The 17,410-nt window shown below is 48.3% G+C and overlaps 1 protein-coding gene across 1 annotated transcript in view; it reads right to left on the reverse strand.

Annotated features, from left to right (window-relative positions):
• LOC105274677 overlaps positions 1-17,410 on the reverse strand; it is a 31,298-nt gene that overhangs the window by 12,286 nt on the left and 1,602 nt on the right. The window lies entirely within an intron of this gene.

Consider the following 17,410-nt stretch of genomic DNA (forward strand, 5'->3'; position numbering starts at 1 on the left):
TTATATATCTCTTTCGTCGTAACCTTCGATCTGCCGGGCAACCTTCGTAATTCTTCATGCGTTCGTAAATTAATTAACCCTTAACCGGAAGAGTATACCTGGGAGACGCCCATGAATTATTGTTCGTCTGGTGCGGCCGGATAATGATTGAATATTATCCATATTAATTAGAGTTCCTACTTTTAAAATATTCAGATATTATTTCAATATTATTAAGATATAATGATAGATATTTAGTTGCTCATTTTCGGTAGCCGTTCTGTGGAAATTAACTTACTATCTAATAATATAATAATAATACGGTGCGTTTGAAACCCACACGAGATTGAGATAGAAAAGAGGCAGTTCCTATTAATCTCTCAATTCTCGTACTTGACGTTCTCGAAAAGCGAAGCCTCGTGGGGAAGAGCAAATTATTTGTTACCCCAACTTATTTAAATATCACCCTTTGCTAAACGGAAAATAAAGCGTGTTTTAATACGCGGTGTGCGTGGAACATTACGTATGTCAGGGTTAAAGATTAATAATACCGTAAGGATATTACTCTGTCACGTATCGCTTCTGCGTGCCGTCCCGGGATAATAGCAAAGCACGCGGAAAGCTCGCGTGAGCGGATTGATACAAGTTCATTGCGCCATTACGCGTAAAACTGTGCATTAAGACGCAGGTACGCGCAAGGAACGTGCCGTGCATTCCAGTGGCTCGGTATGTACCTCACGCGATAGTTTAGCGATCGAGTAAACTTTTACGATTCCATTCCATTCGGGCGGAATCTTTCGTCATTCGTCCCATTAAAGCGAAGTCGCGACATTTTCTTTTTCCGCTCGCCGGAAATCAAATTAAGGGAGCGCGATCTCGCTCCGCGTGTCTTTCCGCGTGTCGTTTCCGTAAAAACGCGTAGCGGCCTGGTGTGTGGCAATCTTTTGACCGCGATGATGATAATTACAACGGCGGCGAGTTACAATCTCGCGGAACGGTGGGCGTACCGCTAAGAATCCAATGCGCGGAGCAGAAACGTATCTCGAACGCGCGCGCCGGGTCGAGATCAGCGAAATACCATCGTGGCAGCTGCCGCCGTCACGATTGTGCCCCCAAATCATTTCGATTAATCGCATTAAGCGACAACCATCAATAATTGCTCTTGCTTAATCGCGAATTGCCGCGGCGCGGCGCGGCGTAACGATCGTAACGTCAATCGTGCGGCGTGGCGTGGCGTGGCGCGATGAGGCAACGCGCCCGTTCGGTAACCAAAGGCCTTATCTCCATCAATAAGCACCTGTCGGGCCTTGCTGGCCCCACGTGAACACCAACAGCGCGTGTTTCGCCTCCATTCACGGGGGCTCGATCGGCACTGCCGGGTGTTCATTCGCGCCGCGCGCCGCCGCGATCTCGAGGAAGTTTCTGCTTTCGGCACGCGGTGGATACTCGAGGATACCCGGGAGAACTCGCGAGAACTCGCGCGGTTTAGCTCCCGAGACCGGATACGCTGGTTTTCTGAATGTCCGCCGGTTTTTGCCGGTTTTTACTCATCGCACATGAGTAAGGCACTTTACGTGCGACCGCGTTTCCTGAATGCGTACCATCGCAAAATCATGCGCCGAATCGTGGTCATTGCCAGTCCGAATCGACGTCGTTTGTTAAGTAACAAACGTTACTGCGCGCTGGAAACGTGAATTTCTCGCAATTCCGTCGGCGATCGCGCGCCTTCCTGCTGCAGCATCCGATGCAGCGCGCGCGCGAGCCCGTTGCGGTCGTGATCCGTTAGATATATTTGGGAAAAGTGCGGGAATAAGTAAGGAATGACCGTGAGACGGCACGCCCGGGAATCATTAAGAGATAACGGCCGTTTAAATCATGATTAATGTGCCGTGTGTGCACGTTCGTCCTACGCGCACGCAATTCCGAGAACGCGATCTGTCGCGGCGAGTTAGCTGCGTTATTACAATTTTGCGTCGGTCAACAAATTATTTATGAATAATGTACATAGTTGGCTGATCAAAGCTCCTTCGGTATTTCGATTTTTATTGGGTCTGGTAAGATTCAGTTGTTTCAGACAAATTCGAATCACTCGGAGAGATCGAGAAGAATTCCCGTGAAAAATTCAATCTCGTGGCGTACGTTTCTCTTTATACGGACTTTGATGAACAGACAGATAAAGAGATGGCCGCATACGCCGGTACACTGTGCAGATAATCGAATGACCGCAACATTGTGCGAGTGCGAGTCACTTTGAACAAAGCAGCATCGTGTAAGGTAGCCGCATCGAAGGCGCGAGAGACGATTCGATCGACCTTAGGAGAATGCTCGATAGTAGATTGGCATGGCGAGATAGAAACTCGACGAAGGTCGAAGAAAAGGGAGAGAAAAGGGAAAAGGAGGAAGAAGGAGGAGGAGAAGAAGAAGACGAAGAAGAAGAAGACCAAGGAGAAATAGAAGAAGAAGAAGAAAAGAAGCCGGGGAGGAAGCAAGGAGAGAAGAGGAAGAGGGAAAGAGAAGGTGGAAGGCCCTCGGGAGGTGAACGTACGATTATGTGATCACTGGAGGATGCACTCCTCTTTACCCGTCTCACAAAACTAGTTTACACCGAGACTGGAACTGGAAGACGAGAAAAAAGCTCCCGCACGTCGACAGCCGATCTGATTGGATTTATCAGAGGGCATTTTTTCAGTGCCGATAAATTAAATCGGGCTGGGGCCTCCGCGCCGCGGCGGGAAACATGATGAGAAGGATTATTGAAATAAAACGGTTCCCGTAATCTGCGACGTAATCGAGAGGAAAGTTAATTACGCCTCTTAATCGGGCGAGATGATGCTGGTAGTCCAAGTTGTGGATCGCGGCGTGCAACAACGTTGCGGCACGGCGTGGCGCGGCCAGTTCCATCGCGGGTCTAAAAATAATTTTGCTCCCCGATCGAGGCTGAATCGGCGGCGGCCGAGGACGAAGACGAGGACGTGGAACACGTCCAGGCGTGGTAATGCCATTAGAATACGTCATGTCGCAGTGCTTTTCAGGCGGAGGGAAAGAGAGAGGAGCAGATCGGTCGAGGAAGACGATGCACAGGGGAGAGAGGCACCCCCCGGGGAGTCGAGGAGCCACCCAAGAAGCGGGCACCGCGATCGCTCGAGTACGACATAGCCGTAAATACCGTCGTCACGGTACATATGCAAGATGATTCTCCCAGGATCACCCTGTATATGCACTCGATGCGCGGCCAGGTGGTCGCTTCTCGGTTCCGATTTAGTTGCAGATCCACGATGTTGCGACGATCGATCTGACGTTGATATGTTATCGTTGCTCCATGAACGAGTCGCTTTCCAGCTCTTGCGAGGCGACGCACGTTAATTAATCGAGCGAAATTTTTCGCGTGCGAGCACGCTTGCAACAACATTCCATGTGGCGGATGTACGCATCCGAACGAATTACGCGACATTATGCATTCCGGGATCGCAATCTCGAGATTGGTTCTCAGTGGGCGTGACATTACATGGTTTACTACTTGCATCCGGAAACTAAGTGTTGTATGAGTTCTCGGCCTAGCCAACGTTAATTTGTTATTGGACCGGTCGGCCGTGCTGGTGCGAGCGTCGCAAACAGTCTAATAAATTTGTAGAACCGGCCGATCGACGAAAAACGCCGCGATATTTTAATTTTCACATCAGGGACTCGTTTTCCTCCTCCCGTTAATATGAAGCATTTACGCGTTTTTCGCAACCGGTTGCTGATAAACTGCGGACATATTCGCCATGTTACGGATTATTCGTATTCGCGGCCCATACTGTCGGCAAGCTGCGTAATCTATGGGGAAGATCACGATTGCGTGTTACAGCCAGATTTCAAGAAGAAACTTGGAGAAAGAAGCAGAAGAATCCGCGGATCCTTCTTTTCTCTTATCTAAACGTCTTTTCAAATTGCATCGTGCTCTATTATTGACACGACAAGTTAAACATGACCTTAGATCATTAATTTAAATCTTTGGCATAACACAGCAAAAACTAAGAGAGAACAGGGTTGCCGTAGAGGAACTAATATTATTCATTAAATATTTCAAAATTCTACGTACATCATCCCAAATATTTCTTTATTTAAAAATTAATGCTAAGCGGGAAACCGACGTGTTGCATTTCACAAGTCTCAACCAAATAATGCATACGATGACAACTGATGCTGATAGAACTGATCTTACATTGGTCAGACAGGGAAACATAAAATAGGATCCTCGTGATCGTCTCGATCACGCGAGCTGTCGTCGTCGCATTATGAACGTGACGAGGGCCATCTCGATCGAAGGGATGGATCACGATTTCGATGCAGAGCTGCATTAAGGCGAGACTCTCGAATCCTGTTGGCCGCTCCTCCGCCTCGAGTTTCTTCGGGACCGAGTCCGGCCTTGTACGACCGCGTCACGGCAGGTGCAAGCTCGACCTTTTTCTCTCTTGCGTCTTTTTTTTCCGCATCCACCGGTTTCGTGCTGCCCTACAGGCGCAACGAACAGCTGAGCGCCAGGATCGGACCAGCCTTGGCCGAGTACTGGCCCACATCGAATCCGTTATAAAAATGAAGCCGCGATGCGAGCCGCTCGAGCGGCGCTTACACATCGCGCCGAGATCGAAAGGGTGACCGAACGGCGCATTGTTGTCACAAATTTATATCTTTTCATTTCTACGTCTTAATTGTCTTAATCTTGACTGTCTTAATTGCTCTTTAATTAATTGGTTTTTTTATTGCATAGATAATTTCATTTTTTGTTCATCTTCAGATCTTTGAGATCTGGCGCGATGACGATATTAATTCCTACAAAACTCATCTCAAGTGGCTATGAATAAAAATAAAAATCTGTAGGTTGTATTTTGAGACAGTGTGTGCCAATTATGTACTTTATTCAGTTGATGGACGAAGCTACGTGTACGCTGTTACGTATTGAGCACTTCTCGTCTATTTTTCTCTTTCTCTTCGACTGCTTTTCACGTCAGGATCCGGCAGGATGTCGGCACGTTTCCCAAAGAATTAAGTCACATTACAGTTTTGCAGATGTTTCTGCTCGACCTTCCGTCCGATATCGCGAGAGCCTGGTCGCGCTGAAAAAGTCGCACGCCGATCACGAAACTCGACTGATAACAAGTTATCCGCTTTTTTAAATACCGAACCGGTCCGCCGGCCACGAAGAACCAGTCGATGGACGCTAATAACGCAGACCCAACACACGCAGAATTACGGCCGGCAAGTACACGCTTACAAAATTGCAGTTGCGAACTGATAAAAATACGAGCGATGCTGCCTAGTAGTCACGCGATATATTCCGCCCTTCCAGTCCGCCATTATATTAACGACGATATATCGCGAACGTGCGAACGAACAATCTGGATTCCTTTGCTGCCCTTTTCGGCCGGATAATTTCCACCGTGATGAGAAACTCTGAGGCGCGAACTGCAGTAATCATGATATTGGCCGTAATCATGTTACACATGAATTAATTGAACTTTCGTAATCACACACTATTTTCCAGACACCGTGATAAGGAGAGGTAACGTGAAGAAGGAGTGCCCGTTAATTTCCTGATTATGTGATTCCCATGATGACATGAGAAACACGAGAAACATTAATTTCTTACGATTAATTCTCATTTTAAACAATCTGAGACTTATATTTGCTCAAATTACTTAATTTTCAAATTTGACTAAGCTTCCGCAATCACACAATAGCTTCCCGTCACAGTGATAAGGAGAGATAATGCAAAGTGTCCGTTAATTTTCTGATGATGCAATTCTCATCTTAAGTGATGAATTCGCATCTTAAATCGATGAACGATCTCATTTATATTTTCCAAAAGTACTTTTTCAGAATTTTCAAGTCTGATTAAGCTATCACTGGATTTCGTCGGCCACTTGAATTCCCTTCGCTCCGGCTGATGTTCGTTCGTTAGATGGGTTTCTTCTCGACGGGCGTTCACGGATAATTGAATAATCGAGACGGTCATACAAGACGTGCGGGATGAGCGATCAGAGATGCACGGTATTCACCTGATAATTTCTCCGGCCACTCGCGAACAACGTGGCGCACTCGTAAAAGTCAGCGCAGCCTCTTGTTTTATGCGTTACGGCTCTATAAGAGGCTCGTGAGCATCCCGGGCGTCGTGTGGGGTGTAGCCTGTGCACGGCTCTTTCTTTTACCTTTCTGCTGGCCCGAACGGACGCGAGCCGGTTTCGAAAGGCGCGAGCATCGATAATGCGGGATGACACAAAATCATAGACATAATCTTCGACTGTGATCTACGGGGGAAACGTAACACGACGATCACGGCACCGAGACGAGAGGCTCTCCTGATTGAGAGTTACGAGCGGAGCTAAGATAAACGATCTTGCGCAAACTACTGGTGCAAATAGATCTGATGAATTTCCGTTTCTTTTTTTTTCGGAAACTTTGTCGGGTTCGTTGGCTCGGGAAGTTTGGCGCCGCGCGGCGAATAACATTGCTCCGAGAGAAAAATCAAAATGACTTGTTGGTCAGAGGCTAATGCAGGCCGCATACCGCGATATCATGGCGAGCGGAGTGCCGACGTTTTGACGTTTAACGCAACGGTGCTGCTAATTGCCTCGATTGATCACCGCAATGCTATTCTGTAATCCGAAAAAAAACGCGATCTCGATACGTATATCGAGCGAGGAACGAAAAATATTATAAAAATATAAGTGGATTTATCTGAATGAAACACTATGAGAAATGTTTTCTTCGTGTGCGCATATTTCAGAGGTCTTGGAATAGAATATTATCATCTGACCCAAGTTAATATTATACATCGTCGGCGGTTAATAAATTATCTATCGCGTCGCTCTTCTCTCTCTCACAATTCATACTTTTGCGATGTCGACAAAGTCGCACGAGGCGTAGCTAGGCCTTGGTTAAGCATGGAGGCCGAGGTTAATGGAGGGAACTTCGCGGCGAAGTCCATGGTGATCCATAAATTCAGTCGCTCCGGTTGTCCGTTTTACAAGCTGGCATCTCGTGCGATAGAGCATCCGCAATGTAGATGACAGTGGACTATTTGCGATGTGCCATTCTACGCGATCCCACGACTCCGTAAACGCGTCAGTCTAACGGCTAATATTTCACCAATTATCTTGGACCTTGATCTTCCGCTTGATTATTGTCGATTGACACGTAAAATAAAAACATTCTTTCAATAGCTTTGTATTCGTTTACTTCTACTTTTTCAAAAGAAGAGGACTACACGCAAACGTTTGACTTCACGAAACCTTGATGGAGTATCATTTATAAGTATTTATCAAGTTTTAATTGCATTGTTTAACAATGAGCCAAGAAACAGTTTGTTAATATACAAAAAGTTCGATTAGATGCAGACCGGTTAGTCGGTCACGATAATTACCGGTATTGTTGCAATCTCCAGCTATTTATAGCCTAACAAATAGCCTAACGATCGTGTCACCCCAGTCCTTAATTGCTAATTGGCCTTGCACCCGAATGCATGTGATCTCGTTCCGCTCGAGCGATAATCGGACCTATCAAGAAACGCGACAGTGTCCAGACCGGCGACGCCAGGTATTTATTGAGAGTCTATTTTCAGGAGATCCGTCTTTTTGAACATTAAACCCTCTCTCTCTCTCTTTCTCTCTCTCTCGTGCCACTTCTGGATTACTTCTAGCGTGTCTTTTCACGTATCGAACGTGTCGCTGAATCTCCTGGAGAATTAGCAAGATCGTTTTCTCTCCGGACGAGCGAACCGTGAACGTCACACGACCGAAAGCCGGGAAAGAACAGCCACGACTGTGTGCTTTAATACGTCTTATACGAACGCGCACGTACACGGAGCGCCCATTTATGCATCCGACAGAAAACGACTCGCTACGACCATTCGAGAGTCCCCCCTTCGCCTGCCCGTAATTTATCGCCGTAATGAAACTCGGTCTAAAAGAAAAAGAAGGACGCGATGCGGCTACTGGTCATCTGCATGACGAGTAAATAGGTTCGCATTACTCGCGCCAACGCGGCACTTTATATCGGCTGATAGCCAGATAAGTTTCCGAGTAAGCGGTCGCGCGCTAACATCACGGGCGAAAAGATCGCCGCCATTTGTCGGGGATGTAACGCCTCGTGAGTGGAATTATACGGCGGACTTGGTGAATCCAGCGGATTTCCAGCATAGCTCCGCCCGAATCTCAGTCTTCAGATTCCGAAGATTCGATCCGGATCGTTTCCCAGCGAACTGTTGATCGGCTCGATCGAATCGACCATGCTGCTACAGAGGAAATTCTAATTCTAAAAAATAAAAAAAACTTTATTCTGAATTTTGAGATAGCTTTCTTCTTAGAGAGAGAGAGAGAACGCTATCAGAGCTCAGGGTAGAATTTTTGCCTTCTCGCGTTTGTTGCTTGATCGGAAAAAGAGCGGATAGCGGGTTGCGCGGCTTAATGGCGCGATCAAGAGACGCGGCAGCCACGGAACGGGCTGCGGGAGGCAAGGCAGCGGTAATTAGGTGGTAATTAATTGCATAATTAACGACGCACGCATCGCGGCGCTCGGGGCCGCGATGTCCGTTGCCCAGGTATCGGGTGTCCCGGGCGTCGAGCATCGAGTTTCGATTTCCAGCATCGAGTGCGTACGTATTCCCCGCCCCGCGTGCACATACACACGTACCACATAGTATCCACCACCGCGCCTTGAACGCGGAGGAGCTAGGAGCAACGGCGTACACTTTAATGGAGTATCGCGTCGCATTCCAGCGTCCCGCGATAATTATTACGAACGTTCTCCCGCGAAAGATATGCCGACCGGCGCATAAAATCTAATAGTAGGTACGTCTGAGGAGTCGCCCGATTGACGAAATAAAAGGAACGCGTACGGCCGTCTTCTTATTCCATTCGAGTCGCGAATTACTCGGTCGCGCGGATCTTTCGCAAGGAGACGCGACGGTCTCTGGAAAACGATCTCGAAACGATGGTATGGATCTCTGAGAAATGATCTCGAGATGATGGTACGAGTGTGTCGGAAATCAGTTTGATGTCCAGCTTCGCCAGATTACGCGTCTTTGCGTTTCTCTCTTGCTCCCTTGCCCGCTTTTTTCGTCCCGGGGGGCAGTTGTTGAATACGGCGGACGCCATCTTGTCAGGCGTGCCTGCGTGAAAGTACCCCAAAGGGCTGCCCTTCGATCATCCTCGGATCCCGCGTAACTATTATTCCCGATTACGTGATAGTACCGCCATTCGAGCGTCATAGGGCAATGAGTATTTCGCGGCCGCAAGAAATACTCCGCGCTCTCTCTTTTCTTTCTCTCTCCTGAGGAATCTTGACCCCCGATCCGCCGCGCGGATCGTTGGTACCTCGCGGTAACGGCCAAGAATTGCTCGCATCGTGCTCTCCTCTTCGAAAAGCGGACGCTCCTGCTTCCTACCTTCCGCAGCGAGCAAGAGTTCACTTCGATACATTATTCACGTGTCCCCGCGACGTGTGTTCCCGCGCTAAAGCGCCCTAATGCGCCGCCAATGGCCGCGAATGCTCGCTGAGACCGCGGTCAATAATTATGACAAACTCCGTCCCGCTTGTCTGTCTCCTCGCAAGCCCCCATAGGTCCTCCACGGTTAACCGGATTAAACTACACCCAAGACGCGCCCGAGCGTGCTTCAGCCAGTCGAGCAGCCGGCTCCGCATCGTGACCTTTCGGTCCATCGTGCTGCATCGCGCGTTGCAACGCGCGTTGCAGCGCTCGTTGCGTAGCTTCGTGTCGCTGATTCTGAAATATGGCTGTTGCACACTCCATCGCCTCCATCGTCCGCGTAAACTTGGTGCTCGCGGCCACCGAGTGGCCGCAGCTTCCACCTCGGGTCGATGGCTGCTCGTCGACGTGCAGCTCGAAATTTTGCAGCGGGGAGCAGACTCGAGCCTGCGGCTCGATAAACCCGAGTCTTCATTTTTGTAATCTCCTTTCTCCGTGGGATTAAACCGCGTCCATTCCGCGGAGCGGGGCTCGAAGATGGCAGCCGCACCACGGCTATGGCTCGACGAGGAACGCTGCAGAACGGCTATTCCATCGCCGGGGAGCCGATCGATTTTCTAGCTGAACGTTTTCCAGCCGAGCGTTCGCGCGAGATGATCGCGCGATAAGGCCTCGGTCTCGCAAGGCTCGTTCAAATCGGAAAGAACTCGAGGAATACCTGAGAGGAACGCTGTCACTCGCGAGGAAGAGCCGCGAGCGCGCCTTAATGGTGCGCGCAGCGGTACACGTGTGGATTCTGGTATGCGCTATACGTGTTATAATTCACCTGGAGCAGTCATAACTCACGACATACGGCTTCCACGGTAGACAGTCCAGCATGGGCGGAGCTCTCTTCCTATTTATTGCACTCGATGCGTGTGTGACGCACTGCTAACGAATTCCCGATAAAAGCACGCGCTTCGCGTGCACGGAAGGTACTCTTCCTTGACTCCATCTAAGATGATGACACCTCTAAGTCTTCGTCGTCAGAAGCATAGAAAGATGCTTCACGAGGAAGCTCCTTCCTGCTTCTGGAAGATGTATCCTAATAGCGTGCCTGTACATGCCTGTTTTATTCACGCGAGGATTAAGTATTAGGAGCGTGATTTAGTTTTGAGGGTTTTGCAACAGATGGCTGTAGCGTCAGTTTGTTCCAATAGCTGTTTCCGATAACTGTTGTTTCTTACAGTGTTGACATTATTCATGACATTTAGTAGCATTATAGCAATAGATGCAATAACAGTCGTGTTTATATCATCGTAAAAATGCAACTTCCGAAACAGCATTTTCGACATGCGTTGCTTTTGTTTTTTAATCCAAAGAAAACTGCGGCTGAGGGTTATAGAATTCTTGTGGAAACTTATGGTGATTCTGCCCCATCAATTAAGACGTGTGAATACTGGTTTAGACGCTTTAAAAGTGGTGATACTGATGTGAAGGACAAAGAACGCTCGGGACAACCAAGAAAGCTTGAAGATGCAGACTTGCAAACATTATTGGACGAAAATCCAACAGAATCCACTTCAGAACTTGCCAGAGCATTAAATGTTGATCGTACAACAGTTACCAAACATTTACATGAAATGGGAAAAATTCAGAAAGAAGGGAAATGGGTTCGACATCAATTATCGGAAAGTGCCATTGCGAACCGGTTGAACATTTGCATTTCGTTGATCGCCAGGCAAAAAAAGAAGAGTCTTTTGTCTCGGATTGTTACTGGGGATGAAAAGTGGATCTATTTTGATAATCCGAAACGCAGAAAATCATGGGTGGATCCAGGCGAACCATCAACATCCACTCCGAGACGCAATATTCACGGTTCAAAAGTAATGCTCTGTATTTGGTGGGATAGTGTACTATGAGCTGTTAAATCCGCACGAGACTGTCACGGCTGATCGTTATCGACACCAATTGTACAAGTTGAAGCAAGCATTGGACCAAAAACGACCAGCAATTGCGAGTAAACGACGGAAAGTGATTCTTCTTCGTGACAACGCTCGACCTGACGTTGCGTTATCAGTGAAACAAACACTATTAGAGCTCGAATGGCAAGTCTTACCGCACCCCGCGTATTCTCCGGACATTGCTCCATGCGATTATTATTTGTTCCGGTGGATGCAACACGCTTTAGAGGATACACACTTTCATAATTTCGAAGAAGTACGAAAATTCGTCGACGAATGGATCAACTGAAAAGAAGAGTCATTTTATAGTCGTGGAATCCATCTGTTGCCAGAAAGATGGGAAAAAGTTATAGAAAACGAAGGAAAATATTTTGATTAAGGCATTCATTCATTATCATATTTAAATACATGCGTTTTTGAGCAAAAAAAACCCTCAAAACTAAATCACACCCCTAATACATTGTACCCCGCGTTTGTTAAATATCCAACTATCCACTCTTGGGAATGTATCGCCATGAGAGATGGTACGCACGGATCCGCTTCTGATGGTAGCTCAGATACGGTTCAGATAAGAGGTAGCAGCTGAGACAACGAACGCGATATCCTCGCGGTTCGTCCGCGGAGAATGAGAAGACTTTCCTGCGCCCTGAGGTAGCCACTCGCCGTTCCGGATGTACGTACGCGTTTACATCTAACGGGCGCAGCCGTGGTGCATATACGTGGTGCTGCCCCTGTGCTCGTAACGCATCCAGGAGCCGAGCGCTGCCATTGTTAGGCTCAGGATCCATTAGAGAGCTCCGATATTTATTGGACGCCAGCATTATCGGGGCACGGTCAGCGCGTCCAGCTGCTTTTATCAGCCGACCACGTCCTCGCCGATGTCCGACATCTGTCGATCGGGGATCCATAAAATGTTCCGGGATAACGTAGCACAACGCCATAATCGCAAATACTTTATTCTTGATCATTACTGTGTGCCTTTCGATGCCAAGTCTCTTCCTCCGGTATGAAGAGTTCGTGAGGGAAGCATGAAGGAAGGCAATAATCAGCAAAGAGCAGCAGTCTTAACTGCTTCTGCCGAGAAGCCGCGATGGAGCATTATCCGGGTGTCGGCTGATCACTCGCGATCACAAACAATACCACTGTGCGATCCCAAGGTGGGCCGGTAAACGGCGAATCCTGGAAAGCGTTGTACCGAGTGTTGCAGGTGCGAGCAGGTCGGACGAGCAGGTGCTCGGCAGACCCAGTGGGTGTTCCCGATTGTACCTGGATTGTGATCAGGATACCCGCGATGGTGCGCGATATCCTGGGATACGGTATTCCGCGTTGCCGCTTGAATGCTTGAACGCAATACAGGTATTACTACCTCGAGCAGCTCTTGGCCACGTTCGCTTGCGTATGGCATCGCGAAGGATGTTCCCGGAGGCTTACATGGAACGTGGACATTAGGTTGTCGTTAGATTGTCGCGTGCATCGAGGAGTTTCAATTTTATAGATCCCCGGCTTTCTGTAGTTTCTGGAGCGCAACGTCAGTGAAAAAAATTATAATAGGTCTGGCAAGAAGTTGCGATTATCGTGTGTAATTTATTGAATTTGGTAACGAGAAAGTTGCAAATCGTGGACACAGGTTGTAATTCTATTTTGAATCACGCGTTTCCAGAGAGACTTCATTTTCATGACTCTATCTCGATCGAGCGCGGGCAACTTCGAGAAGCGGGAAAGACCAGAAATCGGAAACTCGTCGTCGGCCGCATATTTTAGATGGTTTAACTACAAGTACTGGTTTTTCCGAGGCTGATACGATCTAATAACGTCAGAGACACGTATCGTCTAAAGCGCGACCAATCTCTGGTAGGCAGTTGACCGGTAGGTCGAACCTGTTCGAGCTGCGAGCGCAGCAATATTGCATTATTATTTATTAATTCAGGGCATACTAGATGCGTATCTCTCGTACTGCACCACTTGGAATCACGACTCTCTTATCTCGAGAGGCATACAGTGGTTCTCGAATGCTGCGATTCCGCTTGCCCCGCGATGCGGCGTGGCTGATGAAATGTTAATGTGGCGATTGTTAAGCGAAACGTTGAGTGCAACGAACACCGCAAGTCGGGTGATGCTGCAATCTTGGGAAAAACTGCGAAAAAATCCAAAGTCTTGAACCTAATTATTATTTACGAAAGACGTTACTCAAGAATACAGCCGCGATACGTGCGAATTATATTTCGAGCGTTGATTACACAGAGAACGGACAAGAAAATGCATAAACTGGATAATACAGAAATCCAGAAGTTTTAATCCATTCCTGTCCTTGTGAAATACATGTCAAGTAAACTGCAAGCCTTATTATCGCACTTAACTTCTCACATGCATTCTACACATTAATTTATTAATTCCACAGATCAAAAACTACCTGCCTCACGCTGTAGCGCGTACGTGCCGTCAGCACGAGGCGAAATATCGCTCGATCACCGATTGATCTGTTAATAACGCACCGCACTATTTCTCTTTGTCGGCTGTCGGCGCGCGTATATTCGCGTGTCAGATTTTCCGCCGATTGGCGGCGTGGGTCGGATTAATTTTTATCGGCGCGTTTATTTTTATCGCGGAAAGAACGAGAGAGAACGAGAGGCGTGCGCGCGAAGCCAAGTCGAGTTCCAGCCCGGGAACGGATCCTGAAGTCGAATGGGATTACCACTGGACTGGATAGTGTCCACCTCCAAGGTACTTTCCTGCACGGCAATCTCGTGGCATCGGTCTGACCTCTCCGGTACCAGCGGCTACTGTTCTGTGATTACCATGATAATTCGTTGACTCGGCCATACTCGCTCTGCCCCATGGCACGCCAGATAATATGCGATACACCGGGCAGCTTGACGCTTAACGATCGCAGCCGCGTGTTTAAGCGGCCATTGTTTCTAGCCACCCCTGATCCCCGCCGAATACGAGGCATCGCGGAACAAATCGCTCGCATGAGCATGAGCTCGGATGGGAAAAAAGAACCAGGTCGGCCGAGCGACCGGCAGACGGAACGGTATCCATCCGACGCTCGCACGATCCTTGACGCATGACCCGCACCTGGGATACGCCAAGTTTCGATGAATCAGTTCCGGGACGCGGACTTGCAAATCGCGATGCGTAATCGTACGACTTATATGTGAAATCGCCAGGCTCGATCTTCCTGATCCGCTGGCCTTGCTGCTGATTTGTTGCTGAGAGCGATGCGTATGTGGTAAAAGGATTAGAATTGAGATTGAATATTCTTCGTAAAGAAAGTTTTAGAGAACAGCTCGGAAGAATTTCCTTAAAATGCAATTGCTGATTTATGTAAATGTTACTTTATTCCTCGTAAAAATTGCGACGCGCATGTTGTCATTGACTAGAATCGCTCGCGAGACGGAACGGATTCGATCGCGTCGCGTAAAACGGCGTTCAAGCGGCGCGGGGCACGCGCAGTATTTTAACAAGGACTTTTTAAAGAGAGCACTGCCAGGCGCGCGTATGTTTATCGGGACTCCTTTTGTATACTCGGGATTGAATTTCATCCCGAACTGGCGCGCTCTCCCGTTCGGCCGCGCCCAGGTAGAATAAAGAATTCACGAGCCCTCCTTCGGCAATGAGCAAACACACGATACTTTCGATCAGAAAGGAAGATTACGCGGGAAAGGGTTAATCTCCGGCTCGTCTCCTCGCCTTTCTTCCCTCGCGCGCGCGGCGTAACCATGATGCCTCCTCCGGCTCACAACCCCCTCGTACACAAACCCCCCGCGTACAGCGGTTTCACAAAGGGTGAAGGGTCCACCCTTAGGTCCGGAAAGACGAAGCTGACTGGTCGGTCGATCGGTAGAGCGTCACGATAGGCCGAAGGGTGTGGTCCGCCGCTTTTCTGCTATCGAGGCACGCAAAAGAAGAAGGGTCGTCAGCTCGATCGATTTTCCGCTCTCTCCCTCCATCATCGGGAGAGGTCGAAAAAAGAGACGGACAGTACGCACGCACGCACGCACGCACGCGGTGCGTGTGGCGCAAAAATATCGCGTGCGTGGCGCGCCGTGGCGGGTTGAAAAAGTCCGGGTCCGGCCACGGTGTAGTGTGCCTCGTCTCTCTCTCTTGCGCCGCCAAGAAAACCACCCCGTCGTTATCATCGCCGATACGCGATCCTCTTATCGGCCCCGCGCGTGTGTCCGTGTTCCTCCACCTTCCTCGTTCTTCTCTCGGTTTCTTACGGTGGTGCGATTCCGGTGCGAGGAGCGAGCGCGCGCGACGCCGGCGTCGGGAGCGTCCGGGAGCGTCGAGGCGTCCAGTGTCGAGCATTCGGCGGAATGAGGAGGGTACGGCGATGATGCCGCGTTCGCACCTGCGTACAAGACGCCGGCACGTCGATGCATCGCACGTGCACGTGCCAGCACGGCGCAGCTAGCCGAGGTGAGAAGCGGAGTGTGAGTAAACGCGACGTCCGAGTGGTCATCGAGAGTCGCCTGCACGCGAGCGAGTGCTTACGCGATGTACGCACTCCTCGGAGTGCCGTTCGAGCGCCGCGAATGCGCTCGCTTCAACCCTCTTGCTCGCGGAACATCCTCGCAGCATCCTGGCCGCTCGTACGCGCGAGCGATGGACCGTTTCTGGCCGGATTGATCGCTGAAGGCTTGAGAAAAATTGTCGGCGATTACCTTGACAACCGATCACCACCAGTCGATCACTCTACGAAATACTCGCGTACCTCCCACGAGTTTCGGATTGCATAAATTGAATTGTAAATGCTCTCACGGTAGCCCACGTATATATGCGACCCGCGTGCAACCCTTGCACGCTGCTACAAGAGCTGCGCGCCCACGCGAATCACTACTCGTCGACATCATCCATCGGGAATGCGAACCGACACGCTGTTCGACATCGGTGGTCGATTGCTCATCCCATTTACTTGCTAATTTCAGAATTTAATTACGCCATAAAATGATTAGAGAAATTCAATGATCAGAAGGCAAGGCGGTGCGCTCGACAGACTGTCGAGCGCTTTTTGATTTTTCGGGGGATGTGTCTTGCCCGAAAATGAATTATGCTTGCTCAGATGGCCGATCAGAAGCCCGCAAAATGGCGGAGAACATTATACCCACTTAGCTTTAATCAGTGTAATTTGTTTCACTTAACCGCAGCAACTTGAATGATTTCTGAAATATTCTTCTTTTTTCTTCTCAAGAAATGGATTATGCGAAGAACATAAAATGGGGGGAGTAGTATGTTAAGGCCATTTTAATTTTCAATTATAATTCTAGTTATCCACATTTTCGTGAAACTAGACTTCAAGTATACTGAGAGTAATTATACATACATGTGCAGAATTTTTATCCAAATACGAAAAGACTTAAAGATATTTTTATCTTTATATATTAAATATCAAACACTTGCTATTTAATGTTTAATATTTAACATTAATGCTAATTAATGCTATTTAAAAAAGTTGTAATTTTCAATAAAGAAGCAACCATAAAACGTTTTATAGTTTATGAAAATGTATAAGCCTCGTCACTGAGAAATGTTTCACAAACTGATTAAGCTGACTCGTTTTATTGTCAGATGTCATCGTGTGCTATTTCAGTTTACATCTCTCCATTCTATCGAAACGTACTTTTTACGTGTTGCCCATTTCACGGACTGTGATAGCATCAAATGGAATTGCATGCGTCGTGCTGTATTACGCAAACAACGATCGCAAGAGTATCTCGCGTGCATCCTGCACCACCGCTTATCTCATTTTCTCGATAACGCTTCCGGCACACCCGTTATTTCGTAGCGTGCATAAAATCGCCGAGGATGACTAGGTGCACTTCTGATATCCAGTATAATGAATGAGATGAACAGTCTCGGCCGACGGACGGCTGTTAAAAGCTTCCGACATATTAGAGTTCAGCAAGTCGAACAACCCTGTCTCGCAGAAATGAGAGAAAGGCTTAATACTAATAGTACTTAAAGAAAAAAGTGCTTTATTGTTTTTCTCTCATCCTGCAAAAGACTTTTAATGTTTTAAAAA

This window comes from Ooceraea biroi, chromosome 11, assembly GCF_003672135.1.
Source record: "Ooceraea biroi isolate clonal line C1 chromosome 11, Obir_v5.4, whole genome shotgun sequence".
NCBI classification, from domain to species: Eukaryota; Metazoa; Arthropoda; class Insecta; order Hymenoptera; family Formicidae; genus Ooceraea; species Ooceraea biroi.